The sequence below is a fragment of the Gorilla gorilla genome, chromosome 18, assembly GCF_029281585.2.
Source record: "Gorilla gorilla gorilla isolate KB3781 chromosome 18, NHGRI_mGorGor1-v2.1_pri, whole genome shotgun sequence".
Taxonomy (NCBI): Eukaryota; Metazoa; Chordata; class Mammalia; order Primates; family Hominidae; genus Gorilla; species Gorilla gorilla.
The window spans coordinates 100,949,897-100,964,441 of record NC_073242.2 but is presented as its reverse complement, the minus strand read 5'-3'; the positions used below and the strand labels follow the sequence as shown (position 1 = coordinate 100,964,441).

Below are 14,545 nucleotides of genomic sequence, written 5' to 3'. Positions count from 1 at the left end.
AATGTTTAAGTTTACCTATACTCTGGAAGCTTCCCACCTCTCAACCCACTTTGAGTTGTCCTGCCTTTCTGAACCAAACCAATGTATTTCTTAAATGTATTTGATTGATGTCTCATGCCTCCCTAAAATATATAAAACCAAGCCGTGCCCGATCACCTTGGGCACATGTTCTCAGGACCTCCTGAGGGCTGTGTCATGAGCCATGGTCACTCATATTTGGCTCAGAATAAATCTCTTCAAATATTTTACAGAGTTTTGACTCTTTGTGTTGACAATGCTTAATTCTCAAAATACCATGAGAAGGAAACAGGAAACTAGATATTGATTCCAATTTCAGATTAGCACAGTAAGACATTAAGGAATGTTCTCCAAGTTTCAAAGCAAGTCAGTAACGGTTGAGACCGCTGTTATCTGCCTTTTTCCAGTCTTTTGAGGAAATATTCTCAAAGCAAGGGGTCAGCAGTCAGTGGTCTTCAAAGTGGGAAGAGTAAAGTGGACAGTTCTAAGGGACTCCAGTTTTAGATCCTCAGCTTCATGTGTGGTCTTCTGGGAATGGCCCTGGTTGCTTGCGCAGATGCTCCTTTCCCAAGCGCCTCCTATAATCTGTTCTTCTCTTGCTTTGCAAAAGGACTGCATACCTTTAATCTGCCCTGAATTGCCCCTGGGAGGCAAAACCTCTGGGGCACCAAACAAAGGGACACTTTCAAATATGGACTTCTGAAAAGGCTCTTTTAATAATTAAAGGGGAAGGGGGGAAAAAACTTGCCTACCGTTTACCTTCCGTTGTCCTGAACATTTTCCTATTGGGAGGAATTGGCCTGCAAATGGATATTCTGAATTGAATATTGTGGAGTAGGAATAGTGGAATAGAAGTTATTTCACCTCTTCTGAGAGAGGTTCCAAGATGGCTGAATAGGAACAGCTCCAGTCTACAGCTCCCAGCATGAGCGATGCAGAAGATAGGTGATTTTTGCTTTTCCAACTGAGGTACCCGGTTCATCTCACTGGGGCTTGTCAGACAGTGGGTGCAGCCCACAGAATGTGAGCTGAAGCAGGGCGGGGCATCACTTCACCTGGGAAGCACAAGGGGTCAGGGAATTCCCTTTCCTAGCCAAGGGAAGCCATGACAGATGGTACCTGGAAAATCGGGACACTCCCACCCTAATACTGCGCTTTTCCAATGGTATTAGCAAATGGCACACCAGGAGATTATATCCCACACCTGGCTCAGAGGGTCCCACGCCCATGGAGCCTCGCTCACTGCTAGCACAGCAGTCTGAGATTGAACTGCAAGGCGGCAGCAAGGCTCGGGGAGGGGCGTACACCATTGCTGAGGCTTGAGTAGGTAAACAAAGTGGCTGGGAAGCTTGAACTGGGGGGAGCCCACTGCAGCTCAAGGAGGCCTGCCTGCCTCTCTAGACTCCACCTCTGAGGGCAGGGCATAGCTGAACAAAAGGCAGCAGAAACTTCTGCAGACTTAAATGTCCATGTCTGACATGAAGAGAGTAGTGGTTCTCCCAGAATGGAGTTTGAGATCTGAGAACAGACAGACTGCCTCCTCAAGTGGGTCCCTGACCCCTGAGTAGCCTAACTGGGAGACACCTCCTAATAGGGGCTGACTGACACCTCATACAGCTGGGTGCCCCTCTGAGATGAAGCTTTCAGAGGAAGGATCAGGCAGCAACATTTGCCTTTCTGCAATAATTGCTGTTCTGCAGCCTATGCTGGTGATACCCAGGCAAACAGGGTCTGGAATGGACCCCCAGCAAACTCCAACAGACCTGCAGCTGAGAGTCCTGACTGTAAGAAGGAAAACTAACAAACAGAAAGGACATCCATGCCAAAACCCCATCTGTACATCACCATCATCAAAGACCGAAGGTAGATAAAACCACAAAGATGGGGAAAAACCAGAGCAGAAAAGCTGAAAATTCTAAAAATCAGACTGCCTCTTCTCCTCCAAAGGAAAACAGCTCCTGGCCAGCAACAGAACAAAGCTGGATGGAGAATGACTTTGACGAGTTGAGAGAAGGCTTCAGTAATAACAAACTTCTCCGAACTAAAGGAGGATGTTCGAACCCATTGCAAAGAAGCTAAAAACTTTGAAAAAAGATTAGATGAATGGCTAACTAGAATAAACAGCATAGAGAAGACCTTAAATGACCTGATGGAGCTGAAAACCACAGCATGTGAACTACGTGACACATGCACAAGCTTCAGTAGCCAATTCGATCAAGTGGAAGAAAGGGTATCAGTGATGGAAGATCAAATGAATGAAATGAAGCAAGAAGAGAAGTTTAGAGAAAAAAGAGTAAAAAGAAACAAACAAATCCTCCAAGAAATATGGGACTATGTGAAAACACCAAATCTACTTTTGATTGGTGTACCTGAAAGTGACGGGGAGAATGGAACCAAGTTGGAAAACACTCTTCAGGATATTATCCAGGAGAACTTCCCCAACCTAGCAAGGTAGGCCAACATTCAAATTCAGGAAATACAGAGAACACCACAAAGATACTCCTTGAGAAGAGCAACTCCAAGACACATAATTGTCAGATTCACCAAAGTTGAAATGAAGGAAAAAATATTAAGGGCAGCTAGATAGAAAGGTTGGGTTACCCACAAAGGGAAGCCCATCAGACTAACAGTGGATCTCTCAGCAGAAACTCTACAAGCCAGAAGAGAGTGGGGGCCAGTATTCAACATTCTTAAAGAAAAGCATTTTCAACCCAGAATTTCATATCCAGCCAAACTAAGCTTCATAAGTGAAGGAGAAAAGGAGAAATAAAATCCTTTACAGACAAGCAAATGCTGAGAGATTTTGTCACCACCAGGCCTACCTTACAAGAGCTCCTGAAGGAAGCACTAAACATGGAAAGGAACACCCGGTACCAGCCACTGCAAAAGCATGCTAAATTGTAAAGACCATCAATGCTAGGAAGAAACTGCATCAACTAATGAGCAAGATAACCAGCTAACATCATAATGACAGGATCAAATTCACACATAACAATATTAACCTTAGATGTAAATGGGCTAAATGCTCCAATTAAAAGACACAGACTGGCAAATTGGATAAAGAGTCAAGACCTATCAGTATGCTGTATTCAGGAGACCCATCTCACATGCAGAGATACACATAGGCTCAAAATAAAGGGATGGAGGAAGATCTACCAAGCAAATGGAAAACAAAAAAAGGCAGGAGTTGCAATCCTAGTCTCTGATAAAACAGACTTTAAACCAACAAAGATCAAAAGAGACAAAGAAGGCCATTACATAATGGTAAAGGGATCAATTGAACAAGAAGAGCTAACTATCCTAAATATATATCCACCCAATACAGGAGCACCCAGATTCATAAAGCAAGTCCTTAGAGACCTACAAGAGACTTAGACCCCCACACAATAATAATGGGAGACTTTAACACCCCACTGTCAATATAAGACAGATCCATGAGCCAGAAAGTTAACAAGGATATCCAGGAATTGAACTCAGCTCTGCATCAAGCAGACCTAATAGACATCTACAGAACTCTCCACCCCAAATCAACAGAATATACATTCTTCTCAGCACCACATCGCACTTATTCCAAAATTGACCACATAGTTGGAAGTAAAGCAGTTCTCAGCAAATGTAAAAGAACAGAAATTATAACAAACTGTCTCTCAGACCACAGTGCAATCAAACTAGAACTCCAGCCTGGGCAACGAGACTGAAACTCCATCTCAAAAAAAAAAAAAGTCAGAGAGAAATTAACTCTGATTATTTTATTGGTTTGAAAATGAGGATCAGAGTGTCCAATTAGGTTATATGGTGGGTATTTTTCATAGGTGAAATGAAATAGATTTCCAAGGCTTTTTAACAAGAATGTATTTAAAACATAGGATGAGATAAAAATATTTTTATTGAAAAAATATTAAATTGGTGATGGTGGTTTGATATAAATATTTTGATTTTCCAATAGTTTTTGAGTATTATCCACAAGTTAAACAAGGTGTATCTTAAGTGAAAGAATAATAGCAGGCTGATGCATTGTGATCCTAGTGCTTTGGGAGACTGAGGTGGGAAGACTGCTTGAGGCTAGGAGTTCAAGGTGAGCATGGACAACATAGTAAGACCCCATCTCTACAAAAATAAAAATAAGACAATTTAATGGGGCGTGGTGGTGCATGCCTGTAGTCCTAGCTACTTGGGAGGCTGAGGCAGGAGAATCACTTGAGCTCAGGAGTTCAAGGCTACAGTGAGCTATGATTGTGCCACTGCACTGCACTCCAGCCTGGGTGATACACAAGACCTTGTCTAAAAAAAAAAAAAAAAAAAAGAAAGAATAACCAGTATAATTAATTATAATTACCTGTCTCAAAATTAATAATTAATAAGTCTAATTAATAAAATAAGTCTCAAAATCAATAATTAATTAATATAATAATGATAATTTCTGAAGTTGAGTATACTAGTTTCCAAAAATTAAGAGAGTGGTGACTCTAACAACTAGGGAACAAATTCTTTTGCAGGTTTCCATTTACTGGCTTTCATTAAAATTGAAGAGGAACTCCATTTCATAATGATGGATCCAGGTTGTGTCATTGATAGCTGCTAAAACCATTAGATGGAAAGATAATAACACTGAACCCACTGCACATACCACCTGTGAAGGATTCTTGCCAAAGTATAAAATCTGAATCTGACCAAGTCTTGAGATCTAAAGATCAATTTTCAGGAAATTCAGGGGCCAGAAGAGCATGTTAAACAGTAAGCCAAGGAGATGCAAAGAGACTTAAGAGAAATATCAGCCAAATGCAATTTGTGGGCCTTGTTAGGATCTTGAGTTAAAAAACCAACACTAGAAAAGAAAAGAAAAGAAAGAGAAGAAAAACCAACACTAAAATCTAAACCAAACCAAAACAAAAATATGTGTGAGACAATTAGGGGAAATTTGCACATTAGATGGATACTGAATGACTTGCATTTCTTAGGTGTACTGGTTTATAAGCTATGTTTTCAAAACATCCTTATTTTTAAGAGAGATATATATAGAAGTATTTACAGGTGAAGTAAAGGTGTGTAACCTGGGATTTGCTTCAAAACAGTCCAGCAGTGATGAAGTGTGGGGTGGAGAGGAGATGGGAAAGGTAGAGATGAAACAAGATTGGCCATGGGTTGATGATAACATTGTTGATGCTGGTGATGGGCACATAGGGATTCTTTTTATTCTTCTATATTTATGTAGACTTGAGCTTGTCAGTATAAAAAATTAAAGAATAAGTAAAAACAAACCTAAAAAACAAATTAATGCATTGAAAGAATACCTAACCTAGCCATGAGCTGATAGATCACTAAAGATAAATTTTTGAGGAGGGGTGTGGTGGCTCAGGCCTGTAATCCCAGTGCTTTGGCAGGTGGAGGTGGGAGAGTCACTTGAGGCTAGGAGTTGGAGACCAGCCTGGGTGAGACCCCTGTTTCTACAAAAAAACCTTTTTAAATTAGCCGGGCATGGTGGTATGTGCCTGTAGTCCTAGCTACTTGGGAGTCTGAGATGGCAGAATCGCTTGAGCCCAGGAGTTTGAGGTTACAGTGAGCACCACTGCATTCTAGCCTGGGTGACAGCAGGAGAGACTCTGTCTTAAAAAAAGAGATTTTTTTTTTAATGATTAACAACTGTGTGATTTGGGGCATAAAACTCAAAAGGATTGAGTGACTGACACTGATATCTCAAAACTCTCCATTTCTATCTTCTTGTTTGTGTAAACAGTGCTTATATTTCTAGAAACAAAATTTAAAAATAGAGTTTATGCTGAACTCTCATTCTAGTGTAATATTTACCCACAAATGTGTGAATAAACAGAAAAAAGCCCCACCCAATCTATTAAAACATGTGTATTTTTAACAAATTTTTTATTTTTGTGCTTAATAATTATTTATGTTATTTATCAAAACTTGTAATATTTATGTTGTTTTGATCAGTTATATACTGATAGCAATAATAATAACCAATCCAGAATAAGTTTTCACTATTTGAAGACTTTGGTGTCAGTAGAGTTTTTTAAAGTTTCTAATTTAAATTATATACATATTTTATATATGATAAGATAATTGGGAAAAGACTTTCAAACCTAAAAAATTATACAAGTTTGAAAGTTTGTGGAGAAGTGTAATGGAAACATAATTTCAAGGAGGAAAAGGAATGACAAGTTAAAACGACAGTTAAAGAAAAGATTGTTCATATATTTTTTAAAATAGGCGATCAAGTCTGAAATTAATAGTGCATTAAGATTGTACGGCTATATTTAAAAGATTGATGTAACAGTTTTATTTTAAATTACATCCTTTGCAACTATTTACACTTATGTTTGAAAATATTAAATATTAGCTAAAAACATATGAGGGGATCTGGGTTTATTTTCTTTTATGGATTTTTTTAATTGAGTAAAATTCACATAACATAAAATTAACCATTAACTATTTCAAAGTTTACAATTTGTGACATTAGTACATTCACAACTTTGTACAACCACGATCTCTTATTTCTGAGACATTTTCATCACCTCAAGAGGAAACTCTGTACCCATGAAACACTCTCCATTCTGCCACACCCCCCCACCACCCCGCAACTGCTTGTTTGTTTTCTGTCTTTATAGATTTATTTGTTCTGAACTTTTTGTGTAAGTGAAATCAGGCAGCACGTGGCCGTTTCTGTCTGGGTTCTTTCGCTTAGCATAATATTTTCAAGGTTCATTGCATTGTAGCATGTTTCAGTACTTTGTTCCTTCTTATGGCTGAATAATATTCAATTGTATGAATACGCCAGATTGTATTTATTCATCAGTTGATGGACATTGGGGCTGTTTCCATCTTTTCACTATTGAGACTGGTGCTGCTGCAACAAACATTCCTCTACAAGGTGTTTGTTTGAATACCTGTTTTCAGTTCTTTTGGGTACACAGTATTCCGCCTTTCTGCTATTTCAGTTATCCTTGGTCATCCATGGCCCGAAAATATTAAACAGAAAATTCCAGAAGTAAACAATTCCTGGGTTTTCAATTGCATGTCATTCTGAGTAGTGTGATGCAACCTCTCCCTGTCCCGCTCTGTCCTGCCTGGGACATGAGTCACACCTTTGTTCAGCATTTCCACACTGTCGATGCTACCCACCTGTCAGTCACCTGGTAGCTGTTTTAGATATCAGATCAACTGTTATCACATTGCAGAGCTTGTATTCAAGTAACCCTTATTTAATGGCCCCAAAATGCAAGAGTAGTGATACTGGCATATTATTATTATTGTTCTATTTTATCATTGTTGTTAATCTCTTACTGTGCCTAATTTATAAATTAAACCTTATTGTAGGTATGCATGTATAGGAAAAAAACATGGTGTACATAGGATTTGGTACGATGCACGATTTCAGGTATTCACTGTGGGTCTTGGAACCTATCCCCTGAGGATAAGGGGGAACTACTATGTACCTAGCAGTGGAATTGCTGGTAATTTTATGCTTAACGTTTTGAGGAACCACCAAACTTTCCCACAGTGACTGCACTATTTTACGTTTCCACCAGCAATGCACAAGGTTTCCAATTTCCCCACATTGTCCACAACTCTTGTTATTTTCCATTTTAATTATGGCTGATCTAGTGGGTGTGAAATAGTATCTCTTTTTTTTTTTTCTTTGAGACAGAGTCTCGCTCTGTCACCAGGCTGGAGTGCAGTGGTATGATCTTGGCTCACTGCAACCCCCACTCCCTGGTTCAAGCAATTCCCTTGCCTCAGCCTCCTGAGTAGCTGGGATTATAGGTGCTGCCACCATGCCCAGCTATTTTTTTTTTTTTTTTGTATTTTTAGTAAAGATGGGGTTTCATCATGTTGGCCAGACTGGTCTCGAACTCCTGACCTCAGGGAAGCCACCCGCCTTGGCCTCCCAAAGTGCTGGGATTACAGGAGTGAGTCGCTGCGCCCAGCCTCGTTTTGGTTTTGATTTGCATTTCCCTGATGACTAATGACATTGAGCATCTTTTCATGTGTTTGATGGCCATGACTACCTAAACTAATTTTTTAATGAAACTGTTTTAATGGGTATGAAACAAAAAAAGGTTGCGGACCATGGCTTGTAAGTGAGAACATGTGGCATTTGGTTTTCTGTCCCTGTGTTAATCTGCTTAGGATAATGGCCTCCAGCTCTATCCATGTTGCTGCAAAAGACATGATCTCATTCCTTTTTATGGCTGTGTAGTATTCCATGGTATAGACGAACCACATTTTCTTTATCCTGTACGATGAAATTTGAATGCCAAAGTGAGTCCCTTGCACACAGTGAGTGTTTCCCATGCTGGTTTGTTGGTTTGTCATGACAACCAGAAGGGACCTTCTATCCTCGCAGACATTCTTTAGTGGGAGTGCACCGGGAAAGACACGTCTGTGTCAGGCTGGAGGAAAGTGAAGGAACCAGGAAGCGTGTGGGCAAATGGATTTGTGGCTGGCCAAAGAGCTGTGAAAGTAAGAAGAGAGAGTCTCCAGACTCTAGGAAAGCGGAGAACACCGTGAGTGGCAATCTCTGCAGGTGCATTGTTAGATCATTGGACAGCATCCTACTCCTATATCCGTACGTGCTCCCTAACACGGAATCTGGCGCATAGTAGGTACACCAGGTGGCTGCTGAATCAGGTTGGTCACTGTTGATTTCTGTCCCATAGTAGGTACACCAGGTGGCTGCTGAATCAGGTTGGTCACTGTTGATCTCTGTCCCATGATGGCTCTGTCGAGTCCCTCTTGTCTCCTTGATGGAATTAAGAGGTAGACATCTTGAGTGCTGCTCCTGCTCTGCGCTCATCCCTGCCCATCTCAGTCTGACATTCTCCATGGTTCCCCATGACCTCCTACCAGCATGTCCCTTGGATCACTAGTTTTAGTGCTAAATATCCCCGATGCTCTTGATCATTATTTCTAGAAATCCTCTTCTTCCTTGTCATTTCTATTATGTTTGTGCTACCTGTAGGCATGGCTGTGTTTGGGGTCCTAGAATCACACCCAGTCCTCTGTGGTAAAGAAGAAATTGTGAGACTATGGCATTTTTTTTTTCGCTGATAGACCCTTACCCCAGATGTTTCGTAGGTTTATCTGGGGTTATTCACTGCCTCTAAGGCTCCTCTGCAGACGGTATAAGCCTGCTTGATAATGTTTTGAGAGCCAGTTGGGAGAATGGAGCTTGGGCAGTGGCAACGCCTTGTGATGTTTGTTCAGCATGCACACTTTTAATCACCTCCTTGTTTTAAATCCACTGTCTCCATCTGGCCCTCTGCTGGTGTTTTCCCCAGAGAATAAAGCTCCTATATTGCAGAGTTTGGGAGGAGAGGTCTTTGGGCTTTGCAGGTGGGAATGAGATCGGTGCGTCCAATTGATCCTTATACGTCTGTCACATGGCTCGCCTCTGCCTTGTGAAGTCTCTGATGCCCGATCCCTGAGCCTTTCCACTGGGTGAATCAGCTTGCTTCCTGGTATCACCGAAACATTGTGAACATCTCTCATCTGCGTTTGTCTCCTTTCTCACTCTCTTGTCCTTGTGAATCTGCAGCCTTTTTGTCCTTTAAGTGTCATGTTATGGGGCTCAGGAAATGCCCATGTTCATTCCACTTGCATCTAATATGCAACTATTCTTTAAAATCAAGTCCATGCAATGTAATATTCTGCAGCTGTTAGAGGAATAACATATATCTACATGTCTGGGCATGCTAAGTGGGTAATATAGAGTGTTAAGTGAAAAAAGCAAGTTGTAGGTTGGCTTGTATAATACGACACTATTTGCATTACAAATTTTAAATATTATCTATAAATACACATGTATACATATAGTGTGTATATATACATATATAGAGAGTAACATATATTATCCTGGCATTATCTGAGATAATATAAATAAATGTCAAAGTACATATGGAGAGCTAGTGGAATATTTTCACGTAGGCAAAATATTTAAATATTTCATGTAGCCTGGACTGGGCCAGGCATGGTGGCTCATGCCTGTAATCCCAGCACTTTAGGAGGCTGAGGTGGGAGGATCACTTAAGGCCAGGAGTTCAAGAGTAGCCTGGGCAATATGGTGAAACCCTGGCTCTACGGAAAAATTAAAAAATTACCCAGGCATGGTGGCATGCACTTGTAGTCCCAGCCTGCCTCGCAAGGCTGAGGCAGGAGGACTGCTTTAGCCCAGCAGGTCAAGGCTGCAATGAGCAGTGATGGTGCCACCACTCTCCAGCCTGCTCAATAGAGTGAGACACTCGCTCTTTGTATGTATATATGGGACTGATTTAAAAGGCTAGGCATTCTGGTGAATGTAAAATTAACTTTGAGGGCCATGAAGCCTGGGAGCATCGTTCACAATGTGTTCTATGTGACTGGTTCCCCCTAGAGTTTCACAACTGCAGTGGCCCTTCCTGGGAGGTCCCCAGTGGGAGAAGCTGTCATTCTGTGAAACATTAGGGAGTGCTCATTTGCAAAGGAGTTGCTTCTCCCACATGTAATTCCGAGTGACCCGTACCCCAGGACATGTGTGTTTGACAGTGGTTAATGATCCTCTTGAGCTATGCCGGGGAGGCCAACTCACAAGGTGAATAATAACAGCTAGACTTCTATTTACAGAGATACCCATTCTAGCATGTTGTGGGAAACCTAGGCTTTCTCACAAAAGTAACTAGCTCTTTCTCCTTTCAACCACCCTCACCTCCCAAACAAACAACTCCCAAATCAAACAAGAAGAAATGGAAAATTTTCAGTTCAAGCTCAATGGCACGGGGTTGAGAGGAATTTAGCCATATGATTCAATGTTCTCTAGGAACATGTCTCTAGCAGTGGTTCTCAAGCTTTACTGCATAGAATAATCACCTGGGGAGGTTTCAAAAATCCCACACCCAGGCTGAATGCATACGGATATTTGTATCTTTGGACAGGGTTTCTCCACCTTGGCTCTATAGACATTTGGGACCAGATAATTCTTTGCTATAGGAGCTGTCCTGTGCATTGCGGGTTGTTTAACTGCACCCTTGGGCTCTACCCACTAGATGCCAGTAGCACACTTACCTAGTTATACTGACCAAAAGACATATCCATGTATTTCTAGTAGTGGGGCAAACCACCTAGTTGAGAATCACTGTTTTGCGGGGTGGGTCCTAGGCACTGTTTTTTTAAAAAACTTCCTAGGTGATCCCAATGTGCAGCCAAGTTTGAGAACCAGTGCTCTGATGGATTTTCCCTTGGGAAGCGTAGCCTGGTGGTAAGTCCCAGAAATTTTGGAGTACATTTTTATAAACTGTGATATAATATTGATTCAGTAAGAATGGATATATTCTGAGCCAGATGAGTGGACCCACTCACCCTATCTAGTAGACATCTGTTTCTTTCCATCAAGGGGAGTTTGGAAAACAAACAGGCTGTGAACAACTTGATGAGCCAGATGAAGTGTGTCATGAGCCAGATGAGCTTATAGCAGACAGAGAACCTTTACAGCGAACAAGGTATGCAAACTAATGAAAGCTCTAAGCAACATTAGAAAACCACAGGGTGTACGTTATTGGTGCTAAGATAATGTCTATCATTGACTGGAGGTCCTCTGTGGATCAAGGTCTTGTGCTGGAGGATCTATTTACATGTCATCACATAAGAAGGCATCTAAGTTAATAATAATAGTAGTAATAATAATAAATAGGGCTGATGTAAAGAACACGCATGTCAATACTTCTGAAACATGCTTTAACCTTAACTGTTGTATATAAGCACTTACGTAATTTGAGTGCTTCTCTGTCTCACTGTGGCAGGAATTGTAGATGGGCTCACGCAAACCCCCCTTTCCATCTTCTTCCTACTATGGAAGCAAGAAAGTTAAAAAACTTGCCTTACAGATTCCTCTGCTGTTAGGAGCAGCCAAGTGACATAATTTTGGCCATTAAGAATGTAAGCTCTATGAGGACAAGGGTTTTTTTTATTTTTTCTATCTTGTTCTCTGCTGGTCAAAACTCATCATATTGTACACTCTAAACATCTCTGGTCTATTGTACATTAATTTTAAACCCAATAATGTATAAAATTAAAGAGCAATTGTTAAGAAAATCCAAAGGCAAATTACAAATTGAAAGGAAACATTTTCTTGGCCCTGAAGGAAGTTGAGGTGAGGATCCTGAGGCACTGAGACCCTGTGCTTAAATTTCAGGTAAATTGCAGAGCTAGCTGAAATTTATCCTGCTGACACTAGATGTCACCATTGTGCTATGTAAATGTAGCTGCTGTTCAGAGTGCTGTTCAATATTCAGGACAGAGTCAGGCTCTTCAAATGGTTGGAGATTGTTAATTTTTCTTCCCTCTTGATGCCAGAATATGGTCTGGTTCAAAAATGATGACACTAATAATGATGGAGGAGAGCAAAGATCACCTGGGGCCATCAAGCAGACCATCTGGAGGCAAAACTCCCTGTCTGAGGAATTAGGAAGTAATTAGACTTGCCTATTATCTAAAGCTGGCATCTGGTACCAGACTTCTTCCCCCTAAATTTATAAGTAACTAGGAGTTCTATACATCTCCGAAATCCATGCACGTTGAAACTCATTGTGCATCCCTTGCTGACATCAAGGCACTAAAATGTCTACAAATGTGATCATTTTTCATGACCTACGTTGCTAATGTGGTCCACATTACCCTTAAGCTCCTGCTTTAAGGTCCATAAATACCCCTAAGGAAAATCCACCAGCACGCTCAGTCCTCTCTTGCTGAAGTGCCTCATTGCACTCTCCTGCAGTGTTCTTTCTATCTAATAAAACTTTCCTTTTCAAACCTATACTGTAAATTCTTTTTTACCATCTACAAGCCAGCCACTTTCCATTGCTGGGGCTCTGATACCTCGCCTGGCAGGGATCAGAGAAATTTGTACAAGGAGCAACAAATAAGATAATTCTACCCAGTATGAGACCACATTTACATTATTAAAGCTAATAAATATGCAAAAAAGGTTCAATCCATGTTGGAAAAGACCCAAAATTAAATATTTGAAATGAAGTAGGCCGGGTGCAGTGGCTCGCACCTGTAATCCCAGCACTTTGGGAGGCCGAGGTGGGTGGATCACGAGATCAGGAGTTCGAGACCAGCTTGACCAACATGGTGAAACCCTGTCTCTACTAAAAATACAAAAATTAGCTGGGCATGGTGGTGGGCGCCTGTAGTCCCAGCTACTCGGGAGGTTGACACAGGTGAATCGCTTGAACACAGGAGGCAGAGGTTGCAGTAAGCCGAGATCACACCACTGCACTCCAGCCTGGGTGACAGAGTGAGTCTCCATCTCAAAAAAAAAAAAAAAAAAAAAAAGATGAAGTAGGGCATAACATTGCAAATCACTAACTAGATGCAAACTTTGGGTGTGCTCAGGGAGAAGAGGGAAGAGAAAGACCTCAGGAATGAACAAAGAAGCTCAAGGGAAGAGTAGCTCAGAACACCATCAATGACAAGCAAATAAAATAAGAAAAAGCATGAGGACAGTTAATTACTACTTCAAGGTAACAGGCTTGGGAGGGAGAAGCAGATTAAAATGGCATGTTGAAATTCTGAATGAAGTTGCTAAGACACTTGAACAAAAACACAGTAAATTCACAGAATTGCAGAACTTTTGTGTGCGGAGTGAAAAGAGGGGAAGAGAACAGTGCTAGCACGCTGCGTTGGGCTGTTCTCGCCTTACTATAAAGAAATAGCTGAGACTGGGTAATTTATACAGAAAAGAGGTTTAATTGGCTCATGGTTCTGCAGGCTGTACAGGAAGCATGATGCTGGCATCTGCTCAGCTTCTGGGGAGGCCTCAGGAAACTTACAATTGTGGCCAAAGTTGAAGGGGAAGCAGCCACATCACATGGCAGGAGCAGGACCAAGAGAGAGAGCGGGGAGGAGCCACATCCTTTTAAACAACCAGATCTCAGGAAGACTCACTCACTATCGCAAGGACAGCACCAAGGGGATAGTGCTAAATCATTCATGAGAACTCCGCCCACCAGGCCCCACCTCCACCACTGGGGATTACATTTCAACATGAGATTTGGGCAGGGACACATATCCAAACTATACCAAACACCATCTTTAGAAAACAAGGCACTAGAGCCCAAACTCCACACATGCTAACTCTCCATGGACTGCCAATATCTTCAAGGAGCCACTCACTCTCTCGCTTGCAGGTGTAGCATCCAAATCTGCACAAGATAGGGATCTTCCACAAGATGGGAGCATGAAAAAGAAATGTAGAAGATAAACAACAAGAACGTATAAAAATAAAAGCTAATATGCTTAGCTCAGAACAAAGAACTAAAAACCAAGGTGGCACTTTGGTCTGAAACTTCTATTCTTTTGCTTTTTGGAGATGGAGTCTTGCTCTTTTACCCAGACACTGTACCCAGGGGTACAGTGGCACGATCTTGGCTCACTGCAGCATTCATCTCTCGGGTTCAAGTGACTCTCCTGCCTCAGCTTCCTGAGAAGCTGGGACTACAGGTGCACACCACGATGTCCAGCTAATTTTTATATTTTT

At 41.4% G+C, this 14,545-nt stretch overlaps 1 protein-coding gene across 1 annotated transcript in view; it reads left to right on the top strand.

The window, feature by feature from the left end:
- ZNF19 (zinc finger protein 19) overlaps window positions 1–14,545 on the top strand; it is a 92,579-nt gene that overhangs the window by 55,928 nt on the left and 22,106 nt on the right. The window lies entirely within an intron of this gene.